Source organism: Lontra canadensis, unplaced genomic scaffold (genome assembly GCF_010015895.1).
Source record: "Lontra canadensis isolate GAN:19392208 unplaced genomic scaffold, GSC_riverotter_1.0 scaffold1, whole genome shotgun sequence".
Lineage (NCBI taxonomy): Eukaryota > Metazoa > Chordata > Mammalia > Carnivora > Mustelidae > Lontra > Lontra canadensis.
This window is the reverse complement of record NW_022630995.1, coordinates 3,670,612-3,682,671: the sequence shown is the minus strand read 5'-3', so window position 1 is coordinate 3,682,671 and position 12,060 is coordinate 3,670,612. Positions and strand designations below refer to the sequence as shown.

Sequence of the window (12,060 nt, the reverse complement as noted above, 5' to 3'; positions counted from 1 at the left end):
CCTTCCTTTGATAAATGGAGAAACTGGCAAAAGGATTGGCTGTGAGAACAGAATCCCTGGAACTAAGATCAAAACAAGTGTGAGAATTATTGTAAAATTTTAGAATGTAAATGTTAAAAACCTGGAAAAATAGAAATTATATATCCAACAAAAGTTGAGATGAGGAAGACAGCAGTAAGAGTTGGAATAAAGATGCTGACCTGACCTCTTTTTTTTCACAAATGGTTAGAGATACTATTTAAAGCAGATAAGTAAATTAATAGAGATATACGGATATCTGGAAATATAAAGGTGAATTTATTTTGGTATATTAGGAAACAGATGGCACACCGAAAAAGGGTGATTGGAGAGAGTTTAATGAAGGTCTGTCTATAAAGGCCTGAGAAGAACAAAAGAGATCAGTAAGGGATGTGGTAGCTAACACCAGGAAGACACTAATTACCATACCTGTGTCTGAAGGGGAGAGTGGAGAGAACTACTACCAGAACATCAAGAAAGAAGCACTCATGGCAGAGTGTCTGCTGGACAAGAACTGTAGCCATAGATAGAGGAAATCCATCAAATTTAAAAATTGTGGCTGAGGGGCACCTGGGTGGCTCAGTGGGTTAAGCCGCTGCCTTCGGCTCTGGTCATGATCTCAGGTTCCTGGGATCGAGTCCCGCATCGGGCTCTCTGCTCAGCAGGGAGCCTGCTTCCCTCTCTCTCTCTCTGCCTGCCACTCTGTCTAGTTGTGATCTCTCTCTGTCAAATAAATAAATAAATAAATCTTTAAAAAAAAATTGTGGCTGAAGAAATAGTACTTAGGAGTAGGTATCTTGTTCAATTTTCCTCTTTCTACTTGGTTTCATTGACCCATCCTAACTAGAAACAAGAAAGGGCAAGAGACTCTAGTTAAACGAATTCATAGAGGTCAGCCTTCTGTGGACTAGAGCAGGTTACCACAGCCACACAAAAACACACACTTACTCCATGCTCTCCTTTCCCTCTGCTGACCCTCACTGGATGAGGGCTTTACAGGGTAAGATGAAACAAACCTTTATGCTTGTAGGATTTGAGTTATTAAACTATGACAGTTTTTGTCCAATACTTTTAATTAGCAATAATCGTGCCTCGGATAAACCTCATTGGCTACGATACTGCCACTGCGCAAAGCTTGTCCAGTACTTTTAAACAAAGGAGTACTATGATGTGTCTTGGTGAAACTCCCAGATTCCAGACATAGTCTTCTTTGTGCAAGAGTATAACACCAACAGTTTCCTTCTACAAAATGGCATCAATTATCCTGGTCAAAATGGCTTGCTGGTTCAGAAGCATAAGGAACCCAAAATGGTCAGGAGCAGTCACAGCTTCCAATTTAATAGACCTGATGAAAGTACTCCTCTCAAGGAACTATATCATACTCAAAGGATCTGTCCAACAAGAAGATCTAACAATTTTAAATATCTATGCTCCTAAGGTGGAAGCAGCCAACTATATAAACCAATTAATAACAAAATCAAAGAAACACATCAACAATAATACAATAATAGTAGGGGACTTCAACACTCCCCTCACTGAAATGGACAGATCATCCAAGCAAATGATCAACAAGGAAATAAAGGCCTTAAATGACACACTGGACCAGATGGACTTAACAGATATATTCAGAACATTTCATCCCAAAGCAACAAAATACACATTCTTCTCTGGTGCACATGGAACATTCTCCAGAATAGATCACATCCTGGGTCCTAAATCAGGTCTCAACCGGTATCAAAAGATTGGGATCATTCCCTGCATATTTTCAGACCATGATGCTCTGAAGCTAGAACTCAATCACAAGAGGAAATTTGGAAAGAACCCAAATACATGGAGACTAAACAGCATCCTTCTAAAGAATGAATGGGTCAACCAGGAAATTAAAGAAGAATTGAAAAAATTCATGGAAACAAATGATAATGAAAACACAACAGTTCAAAATCTGTGGGACACAGCAAAGGCAGTCCTGAGAGGAAAATATATAGCGGTACAAGCCTTTCTCAAGAAACAAGAAAGGTCTCAGGTACACAACCTAACCCTACACTTAAAGGAGCTGGAGAAAGAACAACAAAGAAATCCTAAACCCAGCAGGAGAAGAGAAATCATAAAGATCAGAGCAGAAATCAATGAAATAGAAACCAAAAAAAAAAAAAAATAATAATAATAATAATAAAAATAGAACAAATCAATGAAACTAGGAGCTGGTTCTTTGAAAGAATTAATAAGATTGATAAACCCCTGGTCAGACTTATCAAAAAGAAAAAAGAAAGGACCCAAATAAATAAAATCATGAATGAAAGAGGAGAGATCACAACTAACACGAAAGAAATACAAACAATTATAAGAACATACTATGAGCAACTCTATGCAAACAAATTTGACAATCTGGAAGATTTCTTGCAGAAAAATGAAACTGGACCATTTCCTTACACCATACATGAAAATAGACTCAAAACGGATGAAGGACCTCAATGTGAGAAAGGAACCCATCAAAATCCTTGAGAAGAACACAGGCAGCAACCTCTTTGACCTCAGCCACAGCAACTTCTTCCTAGGAACATCGCCAAAGGCAAGGGAAGCAAGGGCAAAGATGAACTATTGGGACTTCATCAAGATCAAAAGCTTTTGCACAGCAAAGGAAACAGTTAACAAAACTAAAAGACAACTGACAGAATGGGAGAAGATATTTGCAAATGACATATCTGATAAAGGGCTACTATCCAAAATCTAAAAAGAACTTAACAAACTCAACACCCAAAGAACAAATAATCCAACCAAGAGATAGGCAGAAGACATGAACAGACATTTCTGCAAAGAAGACATCCAGATGGCCAACAGACACATGAAAAAATGCTCCACATCACTTAGCATCACGGAAATACAAATCAAAACCACAATGAGATACCACCTCACACCAGTCAGAATGGCTAAAATTAACAAGTCAGGAAATGACAGATGCTGGCGAGGATACAGAGAAAGGGGAACCCTCCTACACTGTTGGTGGGAATGCAAGCTGGTGCAATCACTCTGGAAAACAGCTTGGAGGTTCCTCAGAATGTTGAAAATAGAACTACCCTATGACCAAGTAATTGCACTACTGGGTATTTACCCTAAAGATACAAACGCAGTGATCCGAAGGGGCACGTGCACCCGAATGTTTATAGCAGCAATGTCTACAATAGCCAAACTATGGAAAGAACCTAGATATACATCAACAGATGAATGGATAAAGAAGATGTGGTATATACACACAATGGAATACTATGCAGCCATCAAAAGAAATGAAATCTTGCCATTTGCGACGACATGGATGGAACTAGAGGGTATCATGCTTAGCGAAATAAGTCAATTGGAGAAAGACAACTATCATATGATCTCCCTGATATGAGGAAGTGGAGATGCAACATGGGGGGGCTAAGGGAGTAGGAGAAGAATGAATGAAACAAGATGGGATCGGGAGGGAGACAAACCATAAGTGACTCTTAATCTCACAAAACAAACTGAGGGTTGCTGGGGGGAGGGGGTTTGGGAGAGGGAGATGGGGTTATGGACACTGGGGAGGGTATGTGCTATGGTGAGTGCTGTGAAGTGTGTAAACCTGGCGATTCATAGACCTGTGCCCCTGGGGATAAAAATACATTATATGTTTATAAAAAATAAAAAAATAAAGTAAAATTAAATTAAATAAAATTAAAATAAATATGATTTCCAAAAAATAAATAAATAAATAAAATAAAAAGAAAGTACTCCTCTCTAGAATACTAGGATCACTACACCTACTGAACCAAGATTATAGAGTTAGGAGGAAAAAATTAAGTAGGTGATTAGGTATAGAAGGGACACTACCACCTCCACTCCTAGCACTCAAACCAATATTCTAACTATTGGACACTCTACATTGGCACCTGGTTTAAGGTGTATGCTGCTTCTTACAGTTTCCCAAACTCTCACGTTCGGACGCCACTGAACTCTCAGCTTCATTGTTTTATATCAGCCATTTCTAGAAGGCTGAAGGGTAGAACCAGTGATTCTATGGGCGTGAGCCCGTTGCTACATTTCCTTAGCCTACAAAATAGTTTTCTTGCCCAGGGTTCCTTACTTGTGTAGCATTATAGAGCAATGAAAACGGTGTTCTTAAAGTTCACAAATAATGGTATTGGAGACATGTTGTAGACTGAGAGGGAAATCCATATCCAGACAAGTTTATTCTTCTATAAAGGCAAATTGTTATATCCTCCATGAGAGAAGGGATCCAATGTGGACTTGCAACCCTGTTAGACACTCAGCAGTGGTGGTAGGACAGCCTTGCTGAGAGAAAAAATTATGTTGAGGCCATACATGCTTCCATCCTTGACAAGATGGGCACTCCATGTAAGAAACTACTGAGCAAGTATTGCGGTTGCTAGAGAGATGGGCTTTATGACACATAGTTTAGATATGTTTCCTATAAGCAATATATGGCCAAAAAATTTTATGTGTGTGAATTCAGTCTGATCATCCAATTCTATTTATTATGCTATTTTATATATTTGCATTTTTTTTCTAGCGGGAATTCAAGTTCTGTTTGTTACTCTTGTTGTTTATATTAAATGTTTGTTTATCCTTATCTTCCTGTCTAATGATCTGATAATAATGAAGCTGCCTCCACACAGATCCATGGTCCCCAAGACTATAGCCTGGCCTGTTCCTGTCTACTCTCAGGGCATTTATATGTATCAAGTGCCTATGCTTAGTTCCAGGCATTAGACTATATCGTTCCCCACCACCCAACTCCCTGTAAATCTGTTCTCTGAACCATCAAGTTGGCAACACTTTTTTTCGGCCTTTTGCTCTTTTAAAATCATTTTATTTATTTATTTGAGAGAGAGAATGAATGCACAAGCAGGGAGGAGAGTAAAAGGGAGAGGGAGAGAGAGAAATCCAAGCAGACTCCATGCCGAGTGCAAGTCCAGCACAGGTCATGATCTCATGACCCTGAGATCAGGACCTGAGTCAAAATCAAGAGTCAGATGCTCTGAGTAATGTATCAGATTGTTGAGTCACTATACTGCACACCTGAAACTAATATAACACTCTATGTTAATTATACTGGAAATAAAATAAGAGGAAAAGTGTTCTATAATGTACATATAATGTTAAACATATGCCTTTTCAAATTTCATATGGTGCTTATTAAAACCTTTTTTCTATTCTAGTAGTATCATTCTTTTTTGTAAAAAAAAAAAAAAAAAGAGATGCTCAACTGACTGAGCCACCCCTGTGCTGCTTTTTCAGCCTTTTACTGGGAGATACTAACTCCTGTTTCCTGATTTCCCCAGGACCTTTCCATTTCCTATCATCCCACAGGATACTTGTCTGTTACTACCTGCTTCCAGGCCTGTGGCTCATGACACTTAACATCCTTTGAGTTTCTGCTTCATCTTGGTCCACAAAGATACTCTTCTTACTCTTGAGCCTGGCTAAGTTGTTTTGGTTATTGGTCCTTATATTTTATACATCTTTGTTATATATATAGAAGAAGAGGATGCTAGCGAATCAACCCACTTTTAAATCTGAGTGGATCTACCCACTATCTACTACTCGGATCTGAGTAGATCTGAGTGGATCTACCCACTATCTACTACTCAGTGGTTCAGGAATAAAGAGAAATATCTGAATACTTGAATATTTATACTCACTGAACTGAAGAGCTACTTCACTCTGTTATAGTCATTGGGTGTAGCATAATGAATTTAAATAGGGGTATAAGTAATACTCTGGATTTTTATTTAAAAACCCATCCAAAGTAACAGAGCACAGTAGAGATGTGACTAAATGGTAGCAGATATGGCAAGGATTTTAGCATTTTAGTTGAATAAAATTTCTGTATAAATTATTAATATAAGTCTGCTCAAAAATTTCATTCAAATTAGGCATAATAATAGAAATAGAGTGATGAGGAATATGTTGTTGGATATTGCCTCTCTGCTCTCTATGGGTCATGCTAAACATAGACTATTACTTTCAGTCCCAGATGCCACACTTTAGAAAGAACAAATCAGGAGCTTATCTGGAGAAGAGAAATAAAAATGTTAAAAGTTGTGAAAACTATTATAAATAAGGAACATTTTAAGTAACCAATCATTGAAGGACTTCATAAGTGTCTTCAAGTATTTCAAGGATATTAATATGAAAGGAAGATTAATCACAGTCCATGTGGCTCTAGAACTAGAATGGATTGCTATATATGTTTTCCAATACTATAAAATCAGAAAATATTGGGAGTTTCATAAATATTAGAATTTTGAAAATAAATTCATCTATATTTATTGCAATGAGTTTCCCATTGTTGGAGTTATTCACACAAATACTAATTGATATTAAAGATTGATACGTTAATTGTATCATTATCTTTTCCTTTGAAGTTCTACCATTTATCAAGTTATAGCTCACTAAACATACATTTCTGTAAGCCCTTGTCAACTTCACTCCTGCCAAATTATATGCCAAATTCTCTTTCATGTGCTCTGCCTTTACAAGTGTTATTCTATCCCATTTTTATCTCCATCGCTATTTTTGCTTAGCTAACCTCTTTTCATCTTTAAGTCTCAGCTCTGATATCACTTCTTCCTGGAAGACTTCTTGGGGTTTTCTGATTATAAGTCTAACCCCTCCCCCCCCCCAGTAAGTCACGAGTTCTTTTAAGTAAAAGACTGTGTACCCTCTGAATATACCTGCCACTCTACATGGTGCTTGACAAAGTGGATAACAGGTGGATGGATCAACGAGCTGATTAAGATTTGTAGTATCATTCTAGCCTAAACAGAGACAAGACTTATATATGTCAGCATTTTTGCAAAAGAAGGCATATAGGGACACCTGTGTGGCTTAGTTGGTTGAGCTGCTGACTTCGGCTCAGGTCATGATCTCATGGTCCTGGGATTGAGCCCTGCATCGGGCTCCTTGCTCAGCAGGGAGCCTGCTTCTCTCTCTGTCTCTGCCTGCCTCTCTGCCTGTTTGTCCTCTCTCTGACAAATAAATAAATAAAATCTTTAAAAAAAAAAAAAGGAGACATATGGAAAGTGGCCAATGCAAGACACATTAATTTTGGACAAGGAATTAAAATAAGCAGAAAAACAACAAAAGGCCAACAGGAAAAATTTAAATTGGAAAGCTATAGGAGCATTATTTGAAAGAGAGAGAAAATATGTGCTTGTGAAGAAATCATTTCAACTTTGTATATTGTTTTCTATGGTTGATTCAACTCAAATGTTCTTTGATTAGAATAATTTTTCATGGGAACGTCTGGGTGGCTCAGTCGTTAAGAGTCTACCTTCATCTCAGGTCATGATCCCAGGGTCCTGGGATGGAGCCCCGCATCAGGCTCCCTGCTCGGTGGGAAGCCTGCTTCTCCTTCTCCCACTGCCCCTGCTTGTGTTCCCTCTTTCACTGTGTCTCTCACTGTCAAATAAATAAACAAAATCTTTAAAAAAAGAATTTTTCATGAAGATGCAATTTTACTTATGATGTAAGAAGCTGGAACAATCTAGAGAAAAAATATATTGATCTTATTTCTACGATAGTCCATTCACTGGCACTTAACTTCTTTACAGTGTGAAGGGCGTCTGCATTCTATGTTGGAAATACATGGGCCAAGTTGTTGGACGACCAGATAAATCACTACTCTGTTCTAGTTTGCTAACTTTGCCCCTCTATAATCCTATGAATATAAAATTATATGTGGGAAACACCATGATAATTGTTTTATGAAGGCAAACTAGTATATTCTCAAGTCCTGTAGCCTTTTAGAAAGATAGAAAGAAGTGGGGGGGAGCCCTTATTAATTCATACTTGCAAAACAATTGCAGTCATTTTCCTGGGTGAAGACTAAATTATTGTACATTATAGTGTGCACATCTATGATAAGTAGATTACTATAGATCATTCCAAGAGGAGGTGGAGGGAAGATTGCACTAACATTAGCTTCTCTGGTATTTGCAGGCTGTAAATTTCGTTAAATGATAGATGTAAAGATGGAAGACAGATGGATGGAGGAAAAGATCGAGTCAGATACTGGATGAATTAGTACCGCAGCCTGTGCTTCAGCACGGTCTTATTATCGCAAGGCGAGCAAGCATCAAAGTCCCCCCACATCCCCCACTCCCTCCCCCTGAAATGTACCGATTTATATGAAAATTAAGATTACAAATTAAAGCCTGGCTATCCTGGAGTTTTCCAGTTCATCAGCCATCCAATAAAAATGATGTCAAGCCTGTATGCATAATTCCCAGAAGATTACTTTGTCCTTACAGCTAAGCCCTGTCCCTGATATGAAAGATCTCTATCCACTTTTATTGAAATAAAGAACTAACATCATAATCCCAATATTGAGGTATAATCTTCATTATCTCCTGACCCTCTTGAGGTTCTCCCAATCTATATTACTTCAGATTTGTTTATTTATAATCCTTATGTATTTACCTTTATTGAGATAGGATTAAAACTGGAGGGGGAGGGAAGCTCCAAAAATCCTTATGATCTCATGATTGAGTTTCAATTCACCAACAATCAACTAATGTGTTAGACTGAGGGCTTTTTTTTTTTTTTTTTTTTTTTTAGTGGTTCTTATAGTTGTATACTATAAGCTTGAAAAGGCATTAATTGGTCCCCTGGGTGTCTTCATTTCATTAAGTGAATTATTTCCAATCCAACTTGGTTTGTGAAATGATGGCAGCATCCTCTTTTCTTATTTATTAAAATAGGTGGGGGAGGAGTTAGTAAAAAGATAAATCCTGATAGAATTATCCAAAGTTAACTTTTATCTCTTTTCTTAGGAAGTTTTGATTCATACCTATAGTTAATTACTGGTAAACCACAATCCCCCAACCTTCCCCCCACCCCAAGAGCCTTAATGGCCTCTGGCAATGCCTCAGGCTGTTAACTACCAAACTAGTCATTAATGCTGGTCAAGATGATTTCTTGGAGATCATTGCTCATTTATTTTTTTAAATAGACAAAACAGACTTTATTCGGCACAAAGAACAAAATAGTACTTTAGCCATTTTTTCCCTTTCAAAAGCATAAAGAAACACCTATGAAAAACACATTTTACTGTGTTATTTTAAAAACATTTCAAATATTAACTTAATTTTATTTCCAAAGTGTGAATTGGGTTTGCAATGTCCCAGTTTTTACTGATAATCGTGCTTTCTTACTTTAAATGAATTTTTGCTATTGCATTTGGAAAAACACATCTTAAGAGAGTTGGTAAGTGTTCTTAGTTATTTGTACCTCTTATTTTTATGTTTTGTGCAAGGAAATATTAGGATAACATTATTCGGCTTTTAGATTTGAAAACAGATTGGAAAAAGAAGTACTTTAGTATTGGCATAAAACTGCACTGGAGTGTTTTCTTCTTAAAATAAGTTTTATTGATTGTAAAGGACTCTTGTTCTACCATTATTTGGTATAAAGTGGGATTTGTTACCATTTTCATTGGCTCAATTATTCCACACCGTGAACCCTTCCTTTTCATTTGATCATGCTTTTACTTGAGCACCTGCTATTGTCTGGGCACATTCAGAGATAAATAAGAGGAGAATTGGGGTGCCGGGGTGGTTCAGTGGGTTAACACCTCTGCCTTCGGCTCAGGTTGGGATCTCAGGGTCCTGGGATCGAGCCCTGCATCAGGCTCTCTGCTCAGAGGGGAGCCTGCTTCTCCCTCTCTCTCTGCCTGCCTCTCTGCCTACTTGTGATCTCTCTCTCTGTCCACTAAATAAATAAAATATTTAAAAAAAAAATAAGAGGAGAATGAAGAAGAAAGACCGGGCAGACAGAAACAGCTTGTGATCACTGAATACTCTTTTTGCATGAAATGATGTTCAAGCATAAAATCCTATATCGGAATTATTAGCCTTATTAAAATGTTTACTTACTAATTGGGAGGGAAGTAGCTCAAACAAGTATTTATTATGCACCTTATATTTTCTGGATACTGATCTGGGTAATTTACATGAATTTTTTTGATTTAATCCTTATAACAACTTTACAGTCTTACAGAAATCCTACACTTATTCCTATTTTATGGATGTAGAAATTGAGACTTTATTGAAGATAGTGGGGAAAAGAATAAGAAAGAACTAGGAGAAAGATGCAGAAAAGAAAGTTTTGGAGCTTCAAAAACAAACATTGTCTATTTAGTACCCAATCCCTTCATTTGCTCAGAGACAGGAAATTCATTCTCCTTTTCTTTTGAAAACTGTGGCAGGACACCCATAGTAGAGTCCCAGTTTAGATCCGTCAAGTGACCAGAGGAGAAGGATATTGACAAAGCATGTTTATCCCACCAATCAGAAATTCATCTGAATTAAATACACATATGTTCTTCAAAGGATCAAACCTGCCAGTTATTAATAATTTAGTGTGAATTTTTAATAACTGCTTATTACCAACTATGATGCAGGAGCTATAACCATCTATTTGCTTATTTATTTATGGGAAGTAGGAACAGAAAGGAAAAAAAATTGAAAATACTATGGAAGAATGTGAGTTATTTTGAAGGAATTCTAGTCTAGGCAAGAGGTGTATAATTTAAGCCCAGGAAAGAATGATAGAAAACTGAGTATCAGGGATGGAAGAATTCGGGTGAAGAAGTGAAAATTCATTTATATCCTTGGTGTAGCCTAGCCCCATCTGACATAAGACAGTGTGTACCATGTCCCGGAAAAGGTTTATAATTTATAAAGCTTTGAATTCCCAGGGATAAGCCATGAATTACAGGGTGATTGTAAAAGCTTTACATTCTAAGATAAGCCCCTATTTATGCTTTTTCCTCATCAAAAACAGGAACTCCTGTTTTTTAGCGAAACTGACCCAAATGTTTTCGAATAGGATTTTACTGGTATACAAAAATTTAAACTATAAATGCAGCCTTCTTTCTTTATTCTGAAACTCTTGCCTTTCATTGTGCAAATAGAGTTGCAATCAGTTTTTTAAAAAGTGATCTATGTATTTTTTTGGATCAGGATAATAGAGGACCTAAAACAAATTTCATGAGCAATCTTTGACTTTCTAACAGCTGACAATTTCTTCCATTATCTACACTATTATTCTTTTTTTTTAAATTTCTTTTCAGCGTAACAGTATTCATTGTTTTTGCACCACACCCAGTGCTCCATGCAATCTGTGCCCTCTACAATACCCACCACCTGGTTCCCCCAACCTCCCACCCCCTGCCCCTTCAAAACCCTCAGGTTGTTTTTCAGAGTCCATAGTCTCTCATGGCTCACCTCCCCTTCCAATTCCCCTCAGCTCCCTTCTCCTCTCCATCTCCCCATATCTTCCATGTTATTTTTTATGCTCCACAAATAAGTGAAACCATATGATAATTGACTCTCTCTGCTTGACTTATTTCACTCAGCATCATCTCTTCCAGTCCCATCCATGTTGCTACAAAAGTTGGGGATTCATCCTTTCTGATGGAGGCATCATACTCCATAGTGTATATGGACCACATCTTCCTTATCCATCCGTCCGTTGAAGGGCATCTTGGTTCTTTCCACAGTTTGGCGACCGTGGCCATTGCTGCTATAAACATTGGGGTACAGATGGCCCTTCTTTTCACTACATCTGTATCTTTGGGGTAAATCCCCAGTAGTACAATGGCAGGGTCATAGGGAAGTTCTATTTTTAATTTCTTGAGGAATCTCCACACTGTTCTCCAAAGAGGCTGCACCAACTTGCATTCCCACCAACAGTGGAAGAGGGTTCCCCTTTCTCCACATCCTCTCCAACACATGTTGTTTCCTGTCTCGCTAATTTTGGCCATTCTAACTGGTGTAAGGTGGTTTTAATTTGAATCTGCTTGGTGGCTAGTGGTGATGAACATTTTTTCATGTGTCTGATAGCCATTTGTATGTCTTCATTGGAGAAGTGTCTGTTCCTATCTTCTGCCCATTTTTTGACATGATTGTCTGTTTTGTGTGTGTTGAGTTTGAGGAGTTCTTTATAGATCCTGGATATCAGCCTTTTCTCTGTACTGTCATTTGCAAATATCTTCTCCCA

At 37.7% G+C, this 12,060-nt stretch overlaps 1 pseudogene; it reads right to left on the bottom strand.

Moving 5' to 3' along the window:
• Nucleotides 1–1,029: 1,029 nt before the first annotated feature.
• Nucleotides 1,030–1,154, bottom strand: LOC116871992 (annotated as a pseudogene).
• Nucleotides 1,155–12,060: the final 10,906 nt, after the last annotated feature.